Raw genomic sequence first — 22518 nt, forward strand, 5'->3', positions numbered from 1 at the left:
ACAGACACATGAAAAAATGCTCATCATCACTGGCCATCAGAGAAATGCAAATCAAAACCACAATGAGATACCATCTCACACCAGTTAGAATAGCAATCATTAAAAAGTCAGGAAACAACAGGTATTGGAGAGGATGTGGAGAAATAGGAACACTTTTACACTGCTGGTGCGATTGTAACCTAGTTCAACCATTATGGAAAACATAAGAGAGCTATTCTTGACTCTTGGGTGACATCTAGAGGAGTGATGTTCATAAGAAGCATACTTCAAACACAAAACATATTCATGACCTTGCTCACTTTTGAAAAGCTCCTAAATTATGGGAAATCAAGCTTCAAACTCTGAATCCTCTTTTAAGAAACAACTGCCATTAGAAACACGTGTTCAATTTCAACTCTAACTTTTCCTCCTTCTCCCACCCCTGCATCTTCATCTTTTCCTTTATCTGAACCTTCCTGTTCTGCTTTACTTCTTCTTCTTTACTTCTTCTAGCACCAGCACCTGAGGAAACTTTCCATGTCTCTGATCCCCTCCCTGAAACTTCTATTCTGGCAGCCTTTTTCAAAGTGTGATATACAGGAAGAGGTGGGTCCAACACCCCTTGGGCAAAAACTGAATTTAAGAGTGTTATCAAAGGCTTCCTTGACCTGTTCCAAGAATCTATATGGTTTGCAAAAGAATTTGAACTGACACTTTGAACTTATGAGCCTGGATATTCTGACCTATATCAATTAATTCATATGTTGGTGTCAGAAGGCAAGGCCATTGGGTGGTTAAAAAAGGCAAACTGAAATAATCGTTTAGAGGATTTTCAAAAACAAACTGAAGCAGACCATGAAGGGGCCTGCATTTTATCCAAGTCTCTCCATGATGCCATTCCCCAGGTCTTTCCTTTAAAAAAAAATGTATATTGGAGGGGAGTTGAGCAATGTACTCAAAAGGCCAGATGAATGTGTAGTTATTTGGAATGGTAATGAGATAAGCTTTAAACAATATTCTAAAATGGTTGACACTAGCCTCCAAGATTACCAGAACAATTTTCTCATAAACTCTACTTTCTTCAATTGCTTAAATGAGGACTTGGTTACCTTAGTTAAAAGACACTAGCTTCTTAACTGGATGAATATACAAACCCATGAATTAGTAAGCTTTCAGACCAAAATGAATCAGAAAAAAAGACAGAACTAATGGCTTAAAGATTATTAATTTGCACCTCAACAACTGGCTAGTCAAACCAGGCCTTTTAAGAAAAGACAAATGCCTCCTTCTAATGATAAAAGAGGTGTCTGCTTCTATTCCAAAAAGCCTGGCCATTTTGGAAAGGATTATAGAAAACATAAATAATAGCAGGAACAACAAAAGCACAGGATGCCATAAGATGAACAGGGTTGCTCTGAGGATCAAAATGGGATTTTCCCATTAGGAGAAGTGGAAATGTTCATAAATGGAGAACAGATATGCACCCTCATAGTCACTTTATGTCCTCAACCCTACACCCCTTAAATCGTCCCCTTCCTCAGAGTAATAAACTATATGAACTGTAGGGGTATCTAATCGACCTATGACTGTATATAAGTCCAAACCCTTAGAATTCCATGAAGGCTCATTGAGTAACCTTCATTCCTTTCTGCATGGTCCCTTGGCTCCTATACACCTCTCAGACAGATATTTTTTGGAACTTCGCAATACATACATTCCCCTCTCTCAGAAAGGGGAAATGTTAAATTTAGAGTAGAAGGAGCTAATGGAACAATTACAGAATGAGAATTAAACCACTGAGATTATAAAACAGATCTGACATTTTTTTTTTTTTTCTAAACCAAGAATAGGAAATGACACTAATGATTTATTGCAAACTTTGCTGGACCACTTATGGTCCCAATCTTCCATTAACATTAAGATATATTCAACTACCGGCCAGGCGCGGTGGCTCATGCCTGTAATCCCAGCACTTTGGGAGGCCGAGGAGGGCTGATAACGAGGTCAGGAGATCGAGTCCATTCTGGCTAACACGGTAAAACCCCATCTCTATTAAAAATACAAAAAGTTAGCCAGGCGTGGTGACGGGCGCCTGTAGTCCCAGCTACTCGGGAGGCTGAGGCAGGAGAATGGCATGAACCCAGCAGGCGGAGCTTGCAGTGAGCCAAGATCGCGTCACTGCACTCTAGCCTAGGCAAAAGAGTAAGACTCCGTCTCAAAAACAAAAACAAAAGAAAAAAAGAAAAGAAAAATGTATATATTCAATACCCCCATTAAAGTGAAAGCAAATCTGCTTAAGATTTACCCAATATCAGACAATATCCAGTAGGGTCCGAAGCAATGAAAGGAACCAGACCTATAATAAGGTCTAATTATTCCTTGCACCAGCCCATATAACATTCTGACCCTTTCCATAGGAAGCTGAACAGGAAGGGCCGGCATTTCCTGTAAGATTTGAGAGCTGTCAACAACGCTGTGGTCCCAAGACATCCGATGGTACAAAACCCCCATATTCTTTTGGCAGCAGTCCCTCCTGAAAGTGAGAAATTTACTGTGGCTGATTTATGCAGTGCTTTTTTTTTTTTTTTTTTTTTTTTTTTAAGCATTCCAGTAGAGCCAGAGAGTCAATATTTATTTGCCTTTACTTATGACAACTGCCAGTATTCCCAGATCATTATGCCCCAAGATTATACTGAGAGCCCTACCAATTTTTTTCAATTATTGAAATCTGACTTGGCCAATGTATATTTCTCAGAGGGATCTATGCTTGTCCAATATATGGATAATCTTTTCCTTTGCTCTCTAAATATGCAAGCTTCTAAGGGTGATAGCATGAATTTCTTAAAATAATTGGCATCCAAGGGACATAAAGTTTCTAAAAGCAACTCCGATTTTGCCAGACACAGGTAAAATACTTAGGATATTTTATTTCTAAGGAAGGATTGTTCATAAACCCAGACAGGATTAAATTCCTTGCTGAGATGTCTCCTTTCCTTCCCTCTACCTAGCATGGAATGAGATTACCAGGGAATGTGCTTTCCCAATGAGAGCACAAAAAAATTCCACTTAGATTGCCTAATAACTGTGCTGATGTTAACACTGAAGCCCAGATACCTCCTTACTCTATCAGTTGCAATCTCGACACTGGGACTTTGAAAGAATTATCCAGGAATGAGCTTTTCCAACAGTGAGGGACATCTTGACACACAGATTTTGATCATCAATGTTTTCAAGAAGAAAGATTTTTTATCAAAAAAGGGAAACGAGTAAAGAAAAGAACTTCTATCTAAGGAATGTGAGGCCTTTCAAATTATCAGGCCCAGAAAGGCATTCAAATGAAATAACAATCACATCTTACTTCCCCCCACTTTGAGCTATGTATTTAGCTAGAAAAACTGCAAACTTTTGCCACAAGTAGCTACAAATTAACCTAATAATGCTACGCTGGACACGATATCCAATACCCTATACCATAAAAATATATAGCCAATTAATAATCAATGTAATTTCTGTAAACCAGTGAAAATTCCTGACAAACAACTTTGTGACAGCCCACTGGCTGTCCTTTTTTGCCTTTAAAAACCTGCTTGTAACAAAGGCCAAATGGAGCTCATATCCAGGGTTACTTGGGTCTGAGTCTTCCAGGCAGCTTTCCTTACTTTGGCTCAGGTAAACTCTTTCAATCATATTTTGTGCTTCAGCCTCTTCTTTCGGGATTGACACCATGCAGATGTTTCTGAGACACAGAAACAATGTCTCATAGAATCTCGTATCTCTGAAGGTTTGTTCCATTTTTTACTTATTTCAGTAAAATTTTCAGAAAGGTTTTGGAGAAAATAATTGAGGAGTTTCACTGGAAAACAATGCTTTCCCCAGAGAGCACAAAATAACATCCAGCAACATCTGGAAGTTTTGGCTATATCTCAATGAGCTTTACTTTGGCATGGCCTCAAGGAAAAACAAATAAAAAGCATTGCTGAGACAACTGCTTAAGCTCAGAGCATTCCAAATGGCAGAGCAAGCCATGATCTGGCCTCTGTGGAATGATATCTGAAAGGAAGAGAATGATGTGTGTGAGCTCAAGGTGGACTGTCAGCATAATAGCATAGATACACTATCAAGTAAAGTGTGCCAAAGATCCATTCCAATAAAAGCATTCACTATTGCCTCAATACACCTCAATGCAAACATCCATGCCTCTTTGTATCAGTAGCAGAGGTAGAATTTCCTTTCTACTTTTCCCACTTTTGTTTAAGACACAGTAATTCCATGTCTTTAGGCCTGGATTTGATTCCTTCCTCTTCTTCAACTCTCATATCCAATAAAGTATATTGGAAATTCCTGATTTAAAATACTTTGACTTGTGCTCCCTCTCTTGTGGCCAAAATTCCACTTAGATTGCCTAATAACTGTGCTGATGTTAACACTGAAGCCCAGATACCTCCTTATTCTATCAGTTGCAATCACTGACAAGCCTGTCTGCAACTACAGTGACTCAGCTAACTACTATAGAAATGGGAGAGCAAGAGATCAGGGAAGAAGATATTGTCTTAGAAACTGCCTCTCTCCAAATATGTATATATGTATAAAATTGCAAATAACAATTCAAGCAGAAATCTCTAATTATGAATTCAGTCCAAAGATTCTTGAACAATGAATTGCTCCAAGGCATTGTCATTCCCAGTTTCACTGAATTCATATTTAAGTATTCTGAGTTGATATAGCTCATACAGAATATTTATCTGAAAGAAACATAAGCAGCTTTTTCACACTAATTAATTTTATATATTTAATAATCATCTGTAAATGAATATAGATGTTTTATTTAATTTTTATTCTTTTATTATCAATTTTTATGTTTCATTGTGTTAAATGGGTTTCTAGGAATTTTATGTCAAAATATTACTTAGTCCTTCAGGAAATAAGCATCTGAGTTAAGGATTGACTTGAAATCATTGTCAAAGAAATAACTGAGGCTTAAATTAGGAGACACCTCTAGTGTAAAGAAGCCTGGAATGAGCCATGAGATCTGGATTCTAGTTTCTTCTGTGAGGCTAAAAACTGTGTGATCCTGGCCATGTTCCTCAACAGTTTTGGACCTCAATTTTTCTAAGCATGAAATGAACATTTAGATTGTATTATTTTTAAAGTTCAGGTGGAGTTTTTCTCTTTTCTACATTCCTCAGTACTTATTTATTACATGCATTAGCATTCAATTTATTGCTGTCTCTAAGTGCTTACACTTCCCAACTAGAATATAAATTCCCTGAGGCAGAAGATCTGTACTTCCAGAACACCCTCAGTGTTTAGCAGTATTGGACATATAGTATGTATGGCATGCAGTCACCCAAGATAAGTAAATTTAACTGGGTTGGCTTAACTACACAGCTACTGCTTCTCTAGTTTTGTCCTCAGCTTTGCACTGTAAAACAAAACAAAACAAGATAAAACAAAAAAAAAAACTTTCTGTGTTTTAGTTCAAGCTATTGTGATCAAACCCCAAATGTATTCATGTGTGCCCTATCCACAAAGCTAATTTACAAACTGGAATCTCAGTTTATTCTTTTAACATGACCATTGTAAGTTCCACGGGAACATTTTTGGCTAATTATAGCATACAACAGGATGCTTCCTTAAAACGGTTGGCACAACAGTATATCTGAATATCAGAGAGCAGCACTAAGCAATAGGGGCTGCTAGAGCAACAGGAAAGAACTTAACAAAAATTGTTTTGCTGAGAGAAGGTAGTTGTCAGAGAACATATAAAAATTACTTTTCCTCTATGGAAATCAAAGAAATGTAAGATGAAAAAAGAATAGTATATCCTGTTTTAGCTTGTTTTGCTAAGTATAGATGAAGACATACACAGGAGAATTCAGTACAACTTAGACTCTTTGACAGTTGAGAATAACAATGAATTTGACAATGTTTTCTAGACCAAGTATATATTTTTATACTGATGAAGAAATTTTCCAAATCATATTATGCAATAATATAAAAACAATTGCCCTGATTATTTGCAAACATGGTCATATTAACCTCAGCACATGCCCATTTGAGGGACATTCCCTAATTTAAAAAGAGAAAAAAGCCAAACAAATGTAATTTGAATTGACTATAAAAATATCTAGAGAGAAACAGCAGCTACATTAATATTAATTCTAAATTTAGAACAAACTAAACATTCAATCCAGATTTCATTAGTGGTGAGTGGCTTTTAATCTGAATACTACTTTTGGGTATCTATATCATAAATGTCTTCAGGAACATTTCATCAGTGCCTCAAGTCCAAAAAGATCAAGCTGCTTTCTTTCTTTCTGTGAAAAACTGCACTACAAAACAGTATATAGAAAATTTGGTATAGTTGCCAATAGCTTGAAAGACTTTAAAGATAAAACTAAGGGGACAAAGAGTCTTTTAAAAACAGTATCAACCATTCTGGACAGTCAAGAAAAAACGGCAGTGTTTTTTATGTATGCAAGACAAGGGTAAGAAAAGAACCTTTTCAAAACAGCAGGACCTTACCTGGGAGCAAAGGAAAGCATATAATATTAGATAGGAACTTTTGCTCATGCTAACACTTTTCAGTCGCTTTCTGTGGGGGCACAGAAGCTTTCTTCTTCCATTTGCCTGTCTCTACAGTCTCTTTCCAACACAACTCATTTTCTAGCAAATTTCAGCTGAATTTTCTTCCATACCTGAAATAATTAAAGACACTGACCTTATAACTTAATAGATGGTAACTAAAGACATGGATATTGACATTGGCAAATCCTGCAATGATTCTGCTCTAAGTTGATTTAAGCAATAAATTGTGGCTCCCATGATGACCTTCATTACTCCATCATGTTATTCCATAAGATCCATGTAACTCAGAATGATGGAATGAAGAGAAGAAAGGATAGGAAAAAATACATTGCAATACTAGATATTTTTGCTTTGTTCGCCATCAGCCTTAGTGCTGTCACTAGTCTTTAATTAAGAATAATAGGCGAAACGTTCTTAAGTCTGCATTACTCTCACTTAGTAAGAGTGCTCATGATAATAACCTAAAAAGTTTACTCTGTAAAATATGTTATGCTACTACATTGGTCTCTTCTCAACAATATTTTCTTTCTACCTCATGAAATACTATGAATGATGTATGGTCAAATTTCACTTTGTTTAATGGGAATCTTCCTCATATCATCAGATTCCTTTCTAAATCCTCTTTAAGGTGCATATGCTTCCATTACATATCAGGAAACAGCTGCCAATTCTAGCTCAAAGGAATCCATTTAGAGTTATGTGAAAACAAAATGTATGAAGATTAAGTTTCCTCTGTATTAAATCTTGAGTGAACAAAAGCAAATATACTCTATTTTGCTAACACTCGCCACCCTAAGTTCCAGACTCCCAAAGAAGAGATAGAGAATTTTAGAAGGAAACACACCATCACACACTTTTAATCCTAAATGTTGGCACAATATGTGGAGAACAAGGAGAATGTGTATCCAAAACCTCTAGCCCCTGGGTCATCTGTTTCCCTGCATGAGAGGGCAAGGGCCCCACCAGTTGGAGTACAGCAGCCACATGCCACTGCAATCAGGACACAAGGCTCTGTTAAAGTGACTGCCCCCATTTTAACTGAAGCACAGTGGCAGCTTACATTCTATCGTTTAGGAAGAGATGTGGATCCAGGGAAGGAGGAAGTCAATCACTTTTACATATTTTAGGTGCTCATGCTAACAGTAAATTCAAGTACTTTAAAACATTCATATTTTACCTACAGGCAAGCATGCCTAACATCTGCTGTTACTGGGTAATCTCAAAAAAAGCTTCTTAGCAAAAATTGGCATTCCATATGTATGTTTAACTCTTACCAATACACAATTACACATACATTTTAAACATTTCATTAACAATTATAACGATCAGGACTTCTAAAACGACCTCAAGAAATTAGTCGCAGGGGAAAACAAAACAGAGGTTTTAGACAGGGGCAAACTACCCTTTTTAAGGGATGTTTCCTAGTGCCCAGAGAGATAGTAAACAATGTTTTCTATAAAATATCAATCTTTTACAATTTCAACTGCAAGTATTTTCTGATAACTCAGGGATATGTTGCTTATTCCTATAAATCAACCAATAAAATATTTTTATTCAATTTACTGAGTCTGAGATATGATATAATGGAGACTGCGCCAATACAATGTCAAGGGGACAGTTGGAGCCTCAGACAGAAAGTTAAGTGAACTAACCACAGGAGGATCCAGTTGGCTTATTGAAAGCAGGATGTCTTCAACATCTCCTTCAGCTCCCCTGGAAAGATAAATTAGAGCAGAGAGAAAATGCAGGGAGCCCAAGTTTAAAACATTTTGTCATATAACTTCAGTCAGTGATATTTGCATAAGGTAAGAAAACATAGTCAAATTTTCTACACTTCTAAATAATAAAATCTCATTAATTCAGAGTCTAGTATGAAATCAGCTCGGGAATAATTTCACTTTAACTAGAGTTTACCTTTTCTATTCTGAAGGTGTACACAGAGGATTTTATAAAATTGAGTTCCTTGGGCTCTAGGCTTGATTTCACTGTGTTATATTGAGAAAGTCACTTAGCTTCTCCGGTCATCTTTTTTCACATCCACAAAATTAGTGGAGTAAAATTAGATAGTAATTTTATGGGACTTCGAAGTTTTAATAATCTGTGATGCTCAGACCAGTTTTTCCTAGACCAAATCACAAGAATGCTCATAAAATCCTTTGGTTGCCTGGAGTTTTGTTGGTAGGCCAAGCTTTAATTTAAAAGTTTAATCTACTTAATAATTTAAGCAATTAAAGTGCATGAACATGTAGTGCTTGGAGCAGGAATACCTGCACTCTCTGACACTCTCACCTCTGTGACCATAGCTGAGAAACGAAAATTAAACAACAAAGAAAATCTGTGAAATCAAATAGCTCCTGCGTTCAGACTCACAAAATGTACTCAAAAGAGAGTTCTTAGACTAGTCATAAAAACTGGAGTTAATCACTCTTAACAACTTCTACTAATTAGGTAATAGCTGCCTGAAACACAGAGCTGTGTTAAGAAGAAATTTTGAGGTCTTAAGTCGACTCTATGAGAATAGAAACTATGATCAATTGGCATTGTTTGCCATGGACAAGAGCAGACCTATGGTAGCAAATGTACTCTATATCTTTACATGGAACTTAGTCTTAATTCACACATAATTCTAGCAAGTTTAATGATTTAATTTGTTAGTATATAGCAGAATAGAAAACATAATTTAGAAAGTTGGGAGAGGGGTTACCAAAGTGGGCTCACTAAAAGCTGTGAAAGGTTGCAGCACAAAGCAAGGATACAAACATGATCATTTTTTTTCCTTTAAGTTCCAGGATACATGTGCAGAATGTGCAAGTTTATTATACAAGTTATGTGTGTCATGGTGGTTTGCTGCACTTATCAACTGGTCATCTAGGTTTTAAGCCCCACATGCATTAGCTATTAGTCCTAATGGTCTCCCTCCCCTCAGCCACCACCCTCCTTACAGGCCCCAGTGTGTGTTGTTCCCCTTCTTGTGTCCATGTGTTCTCAGTTTTCAACTTCCACTTATGAGTGAGAACATGAGGTGTTTGTTTTTTTGTTCCTGTGTTAGTTTGCTGAGGGTGATAGCTCCCAACTTCATCCACGTTCCTGCAAAGGACATGATCTCATTCCTTTTTATGGCTGCATAGTATTCAATGGTTTATATGTACCACATTTTCTTTATCCAGTCTATCATTGATGAACATTTGGATTGGTTCCATGTCTTTGCTATTTTAAATAGTGCTTCAATAAACATACATGTGCAAAACATGATAATTATTATAGTCACAGATCACAGTCACAGAATTGCAACAAATTAGGGAGCATTATGTAAATCACATTGGTCCTACAAACCATAGTAATCTAGGCCTAAAAATGTCAGTCTATTACAGTTCAGTTTGATAAGTGATACATATACTGGAGACCCAAAGCATGTATCAGGACAAAGGTACAGTTATTTTCACTATGCCCTGATAAATAAAATCCAAACTCCTGAACCTGATATATTAGGCCTAATTCACCCTCTTCTCCACATGCCTTTAATCTAAAATCCACCTATATAGATGCCTTGTTGTTTACAAAATATGGCATTCTTTCTCTCAATCCAGGGCTTTTCAAATATTGTTTCTTCTGCCTGTGACATCCTCATTTTAGTTACTAAATCTTAGCTATCCTTCATAACCCAGCTCCAATGGTTGACACCTCTAAGATACATTTCCTGGCACTATTCTGTCACTTCACCACACCCCAGGATACCACACTTCATCCAAGTGTAAGATTATACCTCTTGCCCTCGGCTTCCCTGGCAAGCTGTTCAAACCTCAATTGTAGCATCTATAACCTGGTACTGGATGTCTGCTCTTTCTTTCTATGTTATTAGCTTATTCAGATTACTCATCTTTCTCTGCAGTGCCTAGCCAGCCCAAGATGCTGTATTTCTTAAGTAAATTAAAATTTAAAATATCCACAAGGCTTAGAGATTTTCAAGATTTTCTAATATTTAGAAATTTGCCAATATATAAATGACCTGCTATTCAGAGCTTAGCCTGCTGGCATGTTCACGATGACTCAGTGAAACTTCCACTAGTTGGTATTTTGCTAAAAGTTTGCTCTAGTCACTCAAGACTGTTAAAACTTCCTATACTACAAAGCATTATAAGATGCACTTGTACTAATCTGAGCATTTCACAATTGTTCTAAATTGCTGAATTATAACTTAAAGGCAAAATGCATAAATGCTTTTTCATTTGTTGAGTCCAAAAATACTTACTGAGTATCTGTCATGAGTCAGACACTATGCTTGGCCCTAAAGATAGAGTGATCAGAAAGATGGCCATCCATCCTGTCCTTGTAAAGATTACCAAGTATCTGCTTTCTCTGTGTACTGAAAAGAATTAACAAAATAATTCTTGCAATGTAATAAAAAAAAAAAAAAAAAAAAAAAAAAAAAAAAAAACCCCACAAAAAACAAACAAACAAAAAAAACAAAAACAACAACCCTCCAAATACAGTAATGGCAGTATTCTGAATTTAAATAGCTCATTGCCTTCGATAGAATACTATAAATACCCAAAGAACAAGACTATCAGGTGCGTATTACTGTTCCAATTCTGTAGACAATGAAATTGAGGTCTTGAAATGTTAAATAACCTGGCAATCATCATAAAGCTGGAAGATGGTGGAGACTGGACTCAAACTCGGAATTATGTGGGTTCAAGGCCTTTTATGTTCCCAATTCTCATGGCCCATTAATAGTTACATGGAAAAAACACTGGGCCATGTATATGTATAATGTAACATAAAATTTGTAAAGGTGTTTTAAACTTTAATTTCTTATCGATACATAATATTTGTACATATTTACGAGGTACATGTGATATTTTCTTATATGTATATAATGTGTAATGATCAAGTCAAGGTATTTGAGGTATTCATCACCTCATTTATTATCTCTATGCATTGGGAAAATTTCCAGTCCTGTCTCCTAGCTATTTTGAAATATACAATACATTGTTGTTAACTATAGTCACACTACTTTACTAAATTGATCTTAAGAAGGTAGAGATTAGAATGATAGATACCAAAGGCTAGGAAGTACGTATGAGTGAGGGGACAGTGAAGAGACATAGAAATATATAATTAGGGCCGTTTCCGGTGGAGCTGTCGCCTAGCCCCTATCGCAGAGTGGAGCGGGGCTGGGAGCAAAGCGCTGAGGGAGCTCGGTACGCCGCCACCTCGCACCCGCAGCCTTGCGCCCGCCGTTGCCCGTCCCCAGAGAACCATGGAGTCTGGCAGTACTGCCGCCAGCGAGGAGGCACGCAGCCTTCAAGAATGTGAACTCTACGTCCAGAAGCATAACATTCAAGCACTGCTCAAAGATTCTATTGTGCAGTTGTGCACTGCTCGACCTGAGAGACCCATGGTATTCCTCAGGGAATACTTTGAGAGGTTGGAGAAGGAGGCAAAACAGATTCAGAATCTGCAGAAAGCAGGCACTCGTACAGACTCAAGGGAAGATGAGATCTCTCCTCCTCCACCCAACCCAGTGGTTAAAGGTCGGAGGCGACGAGGGCTATTAGCGCTGAGGTCTACACGGAGGAAGATGCCACATCATATGTTAGAAAGGTTATACCAAAAGATTACAAGACGATGGCTGCTTTAGCCAAAGCCATTGAGAAAAATGTGCTGTTTTCACATCTTGATGATAATGAGAGAAGTGATATTTTTGATGCCATGTTTTCGGTCTCCTTTATCGCAGGAGAGACTGTGATTCAGCAAGGTGATGAAGGGGATAACTTCTATGTGATTGATCAAGGAGAGACGGATGTCTATGTCAACAATGAATGGGCAACTAGTGTTGGGGAAGGAGGGAGCTTTGGAGAACTTGCTTTGATTTATGGAACACCTAGAGCAGCCACTGTCAAAGCAAAGACAAATGTGAAATTGTGGGGCATCGACCAAGACAGCTATAGAAGAATCCTCATGGGAAGCACACTGAGAAAGCGGAAGATGTATGAGGAACTCCTCAGTAAAGTCTCTATTCTAGAGTCTCTGGACAAGTGGGAACGTCTTACGGTAGCTCATGCATTGGAACCAGTGCAGTTTGAAGATGGGCAGAAGATTGTGGTGCAGGGAGAACCAGGGGATGAGTTCTTCATTATTTTAGAGGGGTCAGCTGCTGTGCTACAACGTCACTCAGAAAATGAAGAGTTTGTTGAAGTGGGAAGATTGGGGCCTTCTGATTATTTTGGTGAAATTGCACTACTGATGAATCGTCCTCGTGCTGCCACAGTCGTTGCTCGTGGCCCCTTGAAGTGCGTTAAGCTGGACCGACCTAGATTTGAATGTGTTCTTGGCCCATGCTCAGACATCCTCAAACGAAACATCCAGCAGTACAACAGTTTTGTGTCACTGTCTGTCTGAAATCTGCCTCCTGTGCCTCCCCTTTTCTCCTCTCCCCAATCCATGCTTCACTCATGCAGACTGCTTTATTTTCCCTACTTGCAGTGCCAAGTGGCCACTGGCATCGCAGCTTCCTGTCTGTTTATATATTGAAAGTTGCTTTTATTGCACTATTTTCAATTTGGAGCATTAACTGAATGCTCATACACAGTTAAATAAATAGAAAGGGTTCTATGGAGACTTTGCTGTTACTGCTTCTCTTTGTGCAGTGTTAGTATTCACCCTGGGCAGTGAGTGTCATGCTTTTTGGTGAGGGCAGATCCCAGCACCTATTGAATTACCGTAGAGTAATGATGTAACAGTGCAAGATTTTTTTTTTTTTAAGTGACATAATTTTCCAGTTCTAAGCATATTTAGACTGTGGCCATATATGCTGTATATCTTTGTAGAATAAATGGTTTCTCATCAAGCTCTAAAGATTAGGGAAAATGGATATAGAAAATCTTAGTATAGTAGAAAGACATCTGCCTGTGATTAAACTAGTTTAAGGGTGGAAAAATGCCCATTTTTGCTAATTATCAATGAGATATGATTGGTTCAATTTTTTTTTCCAGAATTTTTGTTTGCCAAGCTAATCTGCCTGGTTTTATTTATATGTTGTTATTAATGTTTCTTCTCCAATTCTGAAATACTTTTAAGTGTGGCTATCTATACCTGCCTTTTAAGTTTGAAACTAACTCATAGACTGCAAATATTGGTTAGTATTTAACTACATCTGCCTCGGCTCACAAATTTCGATTAAGACCTTTATCCAGCTAGTGCCAAATAATTGATCAGATGCTGAATTGAGAATAAGAATTTGAGGTCTGCAATCTTGGTTGTTAATTTAGAACTTTTGGTTAAAGTATGTCCTTCAGCTGACTCCAGTATAATCTCCTCTGCTTATTAAACTGATTCCAGGAGATTGGATTTGCTATGACTAGATACAGATGGAGCAAACGTCCTAACCGAGAAAAGAGGTGATGCTGCTAAAGGGAGAAATGGCAGGCGGACAAAGTTCAGTGTCGGGAACTTTCCCTGTGAGATTCACTGGGGCATGAGATTTTGGAAGAAGTTTTTTACTTTGGTTTAGTCTTTTTTTCCTTTTTATTTCAGAATTTCTGGTGGGTTGATTGTAGGGTGTAATGTGTCTGTGTTGTTTCAAATTGGTCTAAAAGGCTATCCTGCTGAAAGTCCTGCTTTCCTATCTAGCATTTATTTCTCTGGCAAACTTTTCTTTCTTTCTTTCCTTTCGTTTTTAAAGTAAACTTGTGTATTGAGTCTTAACTCTATTTCAGTATCAGTATTTTCCAGCCTTACGTGTTACATTATTCCAATGATACCCAACAGTTTTATTATTTTTTTAAACAAACTTTCACAGTTCTGTAATGTAGGCACTTTTATTTTTGTTGTGATTTATATATAAGGTAATGTAGGGTTATATTTGGGAGTGACTGAAAGCATTTTTCCATCTGTGTGCAACTAACTGACTCTGAATATTGATCCCTTCTCCTGCCCTTTCCTAAGTAATTTAAATTGGTCATGGTAGATTTTTTTCATACATTTGAAAAACTTTTAGGTTGTTACTAAGTATGAAGTATAAATCTGGGGAAGAGGCTTTATGTACATTTTAGGGTGGGTAAGAAAGCCACCATGTTACAAATTTTTTAATTTCCAAAGTAATCTATATTAAATGAGGGTTTTCTGATCTGTACTTTGTGTTTAGCTACCTTTTTATATTTAAAAAATTAAAAATGAAAATTATGTTCTTACAAGCTTAAAGCTTGATTTGATCTTTGTTTAAATGCCAAAATGTACTTAAATGAGTTACTTAGAATGCCATAAAATTGCAGTTTCATGTATGTATATAATCATGCTCATGTATATTTAGACACATATAATGCTTTCTAAGTGAGTTTTACTCTTAAATCATTTGGCTTGCTGTTTACTCCCTTCTGTAGTTTTTAATTAAAAAATTTAAAGATAAGTCTACATTAAACAATGATCACATCTAAAGCTTTATCTTTGTGTATATGAGAAATCAGAATTGGAGTAATTTGTCTTAGTTGATATTCAAGGCTTTTAAAAGTCATTATTCCTGGGCTTGGTAAGTGAATTTATGAGATTTACTGCTCTAGAAAGTATAGATGGCCAAAGGACCATTTTGTATTGCTTCCTGATTCCCAGTCTGATTATACCATGTGTGCTAATATACTTTTTTTTTATTATAGATTGTCTTAATGGTAGGTCAAGTAATAAAAAGAGATGAAATAATTTAAATTCTTAAAAGAAATATATAATTAGATCTTTGTAAAGATTTATAGGTCGTTGATAATTTCCTTAGAACTTGTTTAATCTTTATTAATTTATACGTAAAAGATTATAAATAATTAATTTGGTAGAGATACATATTTGCTAAGGCATACAGCTGTTTATACAATTTTTATAAATACATATCTAACAACAGAAAAGAAGGCGGCACAAAATGGCAAAATAAAAGGCTCCACTGATCATCCTGCTGCAAGGACACCAACTTAACAACCATCTACACACACAAAAAAACACCTTCATAGAAAATAAAATTCAGGTGTGTACTCAGAGTACCTGGTGTTAACTTCATATTGCTGAAAGACGCACTGAAGACAGAAAAAACAGCCCTGAATCACTGACGCCCACCCTCCCCTATCCCCCAGCAGCAGCTGCATGGTGCAGAGAGCTTCTTGGGGTCAGGGAGAAAGAACACAGCAATTGTGAGGCATTGAACTCAGTGCTGTCCTTTAGAGCAAAAAGGAAAATTGGAACAAACTCAGCTGATGCCCGCACATGCAGGGAGCATTTAAATCAGCCCTAGCCAAAGGGAAATCACCAATCCTAGTGATCAGAACTTGAGTTCCCACAAACCTCTCCACCAAGGCCCACAGTGCTCTATGTCTCCAAGTAAACTTGAAGGGCATTGTAGGCCATAAGGACTGAAAGTCTTAGGAGAGAGCTATTGCTGAACCTGGCCCAAAGACAGGGGACTGGGGTCGCTCATGAAATACTTAGACACCAGCTGGGGCAGCCAATGGAGTGCATCACTCCTCCCCTACCCCAGGCTGCACAGCTCATGGCTCCAAAAGACCCTTTCCTCCTGTTTGAGGAGAGGAGAGGGATGAGTAGGAAGGGCTTTGTTTTGCATCTTGGGCACCAGCTCAGCCACAGCAGGATAGGGTACCAATAAGAGCAGAGAGTCCCTCGTTCCAGGCTGTAGCTCCCAGATGACATTTCTGGGTCAGAAGAGATCCTGCTGTCTTGAAGGAAAACACTCAGTTCTGGCAGCAATCATCACCTGCTAACTGAAGGGCCCTTGGGCTCTAAATAATCAGCAGTGATACCCAGGTACTATGCTGAGGACCTTGGGTGAGCCGCTGATACTTGCTGGCTTTGGGAGGGACTCAGCACATAACCAGCTGTGGTGGCTATGGGGCAAAATCCCTTCTGCTAGAGAAAAGCAGGGAGAAAAAGGGACTTATTTTTGCACCTTAGGTACCAGCATAGCCACAGGGGTTTAGAGCACCAAGTGGGCTCTTGGGGTCCCTGATTTGAGAACATTGCTCCTAGATGGCATTTATGGATCTGTCTTGGACCAGAGGGGAGCCCACTGCTCTGAATGGTGAGTCCCAGGCCAGGTAGAAATCACCACAAGCTAACTTCCTTAAGGGAAGATCAGAGGTATTCTGGCAGTACTCCTTGTGGCCTAAGAATGATAGCTACCAAGTGAGGCTCCTCTGCCTTTGGAAAGAGAAAGAGAGTGGGAAGTACTGCATCTTGTGGTTTGAGTCCCAGCTCAGCCTCAGTACTATAGAACATCAGGTAGACTTTGAAGTTTTTTGACTCTGGTCACTGACTCCCAGATGGCACCTCTGGACCTACCCAGGGCCTGGGCGGCCTTGCTTCCCTGAAGGAAAGGAAACATCATAAAGCTGGAAGATGGTGGAGACTGGACTCAAACCCAGAATTATGTCTGCCTGGCTGCTTTGCCACCCACTGACTGTAGAACCCCAGGGACTTGAAAGAACATAGTCAGTAGCCAGGGAGTGGTTACAGCAGGCTTTGGGTGACACCCAGTGCTGTGCTGGCTTGAGGTCTGAGTAAGCACAGTCATGGTGGTGGTGGCAACCGGGCTGCTTGTGTCACATCAGCCCCAGCTTTAGGTGGCTAAGAATGAAGAGATAATCTGTATGTTTGGGAGAAAGTAGAAGAAGGGAACAAGAGTCTCTGCCTGGTAATCCAGAGAATTCTCCCAGGTCTTGTCCAAAACCATCAAGGCAGTATCTCTACAAGTCTGCAAGAACTACAGAAGACTGGGCTTTGGATGCCTACTACAGCAGAAACAGCTTACATCACAGTATCCAAGCTTTTTTCAAATATCTGGAAAGCCTTCCCAAGAAGGATGGCTACAGATAAATCCAAATAGTGAAGACTACAATAAATACCTAACTCCTCAACACCCAGACAATGAAGAACATCTAGTAGTATCAACAACATCCAGGCAAACATGACTTCACCAAGTAAACTAAATAGAGCACCAGGGACCAGTGCTGGAAAAACAAGAGAAATGTGACCTTTTAGACAAAGAAATCAAAATAGCTGTGTTGAAGAAACTCAAAGAAATTCAAGACAACACAAAGAAGAAATTCAGAATTCTAACATATACACTTAACAAAGAGAATGAAATAATTTAAAAGAATCAAGCAAATATTCTGGAGCTGAAAAATGCAATTGGTATACTGAAGACTGCATCAGAGTCCTTTAATAGCAGAATGGATCAAGGAGAAGAAAGAATTAGGGAGGTTGAAGACAGGCTATTTGAAAATACACAGAGGATAAAAAATAAAAAGAATAAAAAACAAAGTACACATACAGAATCCAGAATACAGCCTCAAAAGGGCACATGTAAGAGGTACTGGCCTTAAAGAGAAGGTAGAGAAAGAGAGGAGGGTAGGAATAGTATTCAAAGGGATAACAACAAGAAACTTCAAAAACATAGGGAAAGATAGCAATATTCAAGTGCAAGAAAGTTATAGAACACGAAGCAGATATTACCCAAAATAGACTACCTCAAGGTATTTAATAATCCAACTCCCAAATGCCAAGGATGAAGAAAGGTTCCTAAAAGCAGCAAGAGAAAAGAAACAAAAAACATACAATGAAGTTCCAATACATCTGGCAGCCCACCTTTCAGTGGAAAACTCTTATAGGCCAGAAGAGAGTGGCATGACATATTTTAAATGCTAAAGAAAAAAACTTTTATCCCAGAACAGTATACCTGGCAAAAATATCCTTCAAACATAAAGAAGAAATGAAGACTTTCCCAGGCAAACAAAAGTTGAGGGATTTCATCAACACCAGTCCTTTCCTACAATAAATGCTAAAGGGAGTACTTCAATGAGAAGGAAAAAAAATTAAATGAGCAAACAGAAATAACCTGATGGTGTAAAACTCACTGGTAATAGTAAGTACACAGAAAAATACAGAATACTATAACACTGTAACTGGTATGTAAGCTACTCATCCTAAGTAGAAAGATTAAACAATGAACCAATAAAAAATAATAAGTACAATAACTTTTCCAAACATAGTGAGTACAACAAGAAACAAATAGAAACAATAAAAAGCTTAAAAACTAAGGGAATGGGATTAAAGTGCAGAGTTTTTATTAGCACCTTTTCTGTTTGCTTATTTACGCAAATACTGTTAAGTTGTTATCAGGTTAAAATAATGGGTTATAAGATAGTATTTGCAAGCTTCATGGTAACCTCAAACCAGAAATTCTACAGTGGAAACACAAAAAACAAAAAGCAAGAAAACTAAATCATATCACCAGAGAAAATCACCTTCACTAAAGAAAGGCAGGAAGGAAAGAAAGAGGGAAGAAGACCACAAAACAACAAGAAAATAACAACAAAATGACATGAGTAGATCCTTACTTATCAATAATAACATTGTACAGGAATGTTCTAAACCCTCCAATCAAAAGTCATAAACTGGCAGAATGGGTAAAAAAAGAAGACCCATTATTCTTTTGCCCATAACAAACAAACTTTACATATAAATACAAAATTAAACTGAAAATAAAAAGATAGAAATAGACATTCCATGCTGATAGAAACCAAAAAAGAGCAGGAGTCACTATACTTATATCAGACAAAAGAGATTTCAAGAAAAACCTACAGGAAGAGACAAAGAAGTTCACTATATAATGATAAAGGGGTCATTTCAGCAAGAGGAAATTAAAATTTTAAATATATAAGTACCCAACACTGGAGTATCCAGATATATAAAACAAATGTTATTAGAGCTAAAGAGATAGGCCCCAATACAAAAACAGCTGAATACATCAACACCCTACTTTCAGCATTGTACAGATACTCCAGACAGAAAAATCAACAACGAAACACTGGACTTAATCTGTACTATGGATCAAATGGATCTAACACATATTTACAGAACATTTCATCTAAGAGCTGCAGAATATACATAGATCATTCAGAAAGACAGACCATATGATAGGTCAAAAAACAAGTCCTAAAACATTAAAAAAATTGATATAATATCAAGCATCTTTTCTGAAAACAATGGAATAAAACTACAAATTAATAACAAGGAATTTTGGAAATGATACAAATACATGGAAGCTAAACAATATGCTCCTGAATGACCAGTGAGTCAATGAAGAAATTAAAAGGAAATTGAAAAATTTCTTCAAATAAATGACAATGGAAACATAACATATCAACACCTCTGGGATACAGCAGCAAAAACAGTACTCAGAGTGATTTTTATAGCTATTAAGTGCCTATATCAAAAAAGAGGAAAAAATTCAAGTAAACAATCTAACAATACATCTTAAAGAAACCAGAAAAGCAAGAGGAAACAAGCCCAAAATTAGTAGAATAAAAGAACTAACAAAGACTAGAGCAAAAAATAAATAAATAAAATTGAAATTAAAAAAATCAATGCAGCTGGGCATGGTGGCTCACGCCTGTAATCCCAGCACTTTGGGAGGCCAAGGTGCGTGGATCACCTGAGGTCAGGAGTTCGAGACCAGCCTGACCACCACGGAGAAACCCCATTTCTACTAAAAATATGAAATTAGCTTGGCGTTATGGTGTATGCCTGGAATCCTAGCTACTCAGGAGGCTGAAACAGGAGAATTGTTGAACTCGGGAGGCAGAGGTTGCCGTGAGCTAAGATCGCGCCATTCCACTCCAGCCTGGGCAAACAGAGTGAAACTCCATCTCAAAAAGAGTAAAGAAAAAAAAAATCAATTAAAAAAAAAAAAAAACCCAGAGGGGGAGGAGCAAGATGGCCGAATAGGAACAGCTCCAGTCTCCAACTCCCAACGCAAGCAACACAGAAGACAGGTGATTTCTGCATTTTCAACTGAGGTACTGGGTTTATCTCACTAGAGAGTGCCTGACAATCAGTGCTGGTCAGCTGCTGCAGCCCAACCAGCGAGAGCTGAAGCAGGGTGAGGCATCCCCTCACCTGGGAAGCACAAGGGGGAATGGAATCCCTTTTCCTAGCCAGGGGAACTGAGACACACAACACCTGGAAAATCGGGTAACTCCCACCCCAATACTGTGCTTTAAGCAAACGGGCACACCAGGAGATTATATCCCACACCTGGCCGGGAGGGTCCCACGCCCACGGAGCCTCCCTCATTGCTAGCACAGCAGTCTGCGATCTAACGCAAGGCAGCAGCGAGGCTGGGGGAGGGGCGCCCGCCATTGCTGAGGCTTAAGTAGGTAAACAAAGCTGCTGGGAAGCTCGAACTGGGTGGAGCTCACAGCAGCTCAAGGAAACCTGCCTGTCTCTGTAGACTCCACCTCTGGGGACAGGGCACAGCTAAACAACAACAACAACAACAACAAAAAGCAGCAGAAACCTCTGCAGAGCAAACGACTCTGTCTGACAGCTTTGAAGAGAGCAGTGGATCTCCCAACACGGAGGTTGAGATCTGAGAAGGACAGACTGCCTGCTCAAGTGGGTCCCTGACCCCTGAGTAGCCTAACTGGGAGACATCCCCCACTAGGGGCAGACGACACCCCACACCTCACACGGTGGAGTACACCCCTGAGAGGAAGCTTCCAAAGCAAGAATCAGACAGGTACACTCGCTGTTCAGCAATATTCTATCTTCTGCAGCCTCTGCTGCTGATACCCAGGCAAACAGGGTCTGGAGTGGACCTCAAGCAATCTCCAACAGACCTACAGCTGAGGGTCCTGACTGTTAGAAGGAAAACTAACAAACAGGAAGGACACCCACACCAAAACCCCATCAGTACATCACCATCATCAAAGACCAGAGGCAGATAAAACCACAAAGATAGGGAAAAAGCAGGGCAGAAAACATGGACATTCAAAAAATAAGAGTGCATCGCCCCCTGCAAAGGAACGCAGCTCATCGCCAGCAACGGATCAAAGCTGGACGGAGAATGACTTTGGCGAGATGCGAGAAGAAGGCTCCAGTCCATCAAACTTCTCAGAGCCAAAGGAAGAATTACGTACCCAGTGCAAAGAAACTAAAAATCTTGAGAAAAGAGTGGAAGAATTGATAACTAGAATAATTAATGCAGAGAAGGCCATAAACGAAAGGACAGAGATGAAAACCATGACATGAGAAATACATAACAAATGCACAAGTTTCAGTAACCGACACGATCAACTGGAAGAAAGAGTATCAGCGATTGAGGATCAAATGAATGAAATGAAGTGAGAAGAGAAACCTAAAGAAAAAAGAAGAAAAAGAAATGAACGAAGCCTGCGAGAAGTATGGGATTATGTAAAAAGACCAAATCTACGTTTGATTGGGGTGCCTGAAAGTGAGGGGAAAATGGAACCAAGTTGGAAAACACTCTTCAGGATATCATCCAGGAGAACTTCCCCAACCTAGTAGGGCAGGCCAACATTCAAATTCAGGAAATACAGAGAACGCCACAAAGATACTCCTCGAGAAGAGCAACTCCAAGACACATAATTGCCAGACTCACCAAAGTTGAAATGAAGGAAAAAATCTTAAGGGCAGCCAGAGAGAACGGTCAGGTTACCCACAAAAGGAAACCCATCAGACTAACAGCAGATCTCTCGGCAGAAACTCTACAAACCAGAAGAGACTGGGGGCCAATATTCAACATTCTTAAAGAAAAGAATTTTCAACCCAGAATTTCATATCCAGCCAAACTAAGTTTCATAAGTGAAAGAGAAATAAAATCCTTTACAGATAAGCCAATGCTTAGAGATTTTGTCACCACCAGGCCTGCCTTACAAGAGACCCTGAAGGAAGCACTAAACATGGAAAGGAACAACCAGTACCAGTCATTGCAAAAACATGCCAAAATGTTAAGACCATCGAGGGTAGGAAGAAACTGCATCAACTAACGAGCAAAATAACCAGTTAATATCATAATGGCAGGATCAAGTTCACATATAACAATATTAACCTTAAATGTAAATGCACTAAATGCTCCAATTAAAAGACACAGACTGG

At 38.5% G+C, this 22518-nt stretch overlaps 1 long non-coding RNA gene and 1 pseudogene across 2 annotated transcripts in view; one reads left to right on the forward strand and one right to left on the reverse strand.

Annotated features, from left to right (window-relative positions):
- LOC105536840 overlaps window positions 1-22518 on the reverse strand; it is a 138334-nt gene that overhangs the window by 88059 nt on the left and 27757 nt on the right. The window contains exon 2 of the long non-coding RNA XR_001005632.1: window positions 6505-6677. This is a non-coding gene — a long non-coding RNA (uncharacterized LOC105536840). The remainder of the gene's footprint in view (window positions 1-6504; window positions 6678-22518) is intronic.
- Window positions 11696-15003, forward strand: LOC105536839 (annotated as a pseudogene). Its single transcript, XR_001005631.1, has one exon. The product of XR_001005631.1 is annotated as a cAMP-dependent protein kinase type I-alpha regulatory subunit pseudogene (transcript).

The sequence above is a fragment of the Mandrillus leucophaeus genome, unplaced genomic scaffold, assembly GCF_000951045.1.
Source record: "Mandrillus leucophaeus isolate KB7577 unplaced genomic scaffold, Mleu.le_1.0 Scaffold1639, whole genome shotgun sequence".
In the NCBI taxonomy this organism is placed as follows: Eukaryota; Metazoa; Chordata; class Mammalia; order Primates; family Cercopithecidae; genus Mandrillus; species Mandrillus leucophaeus.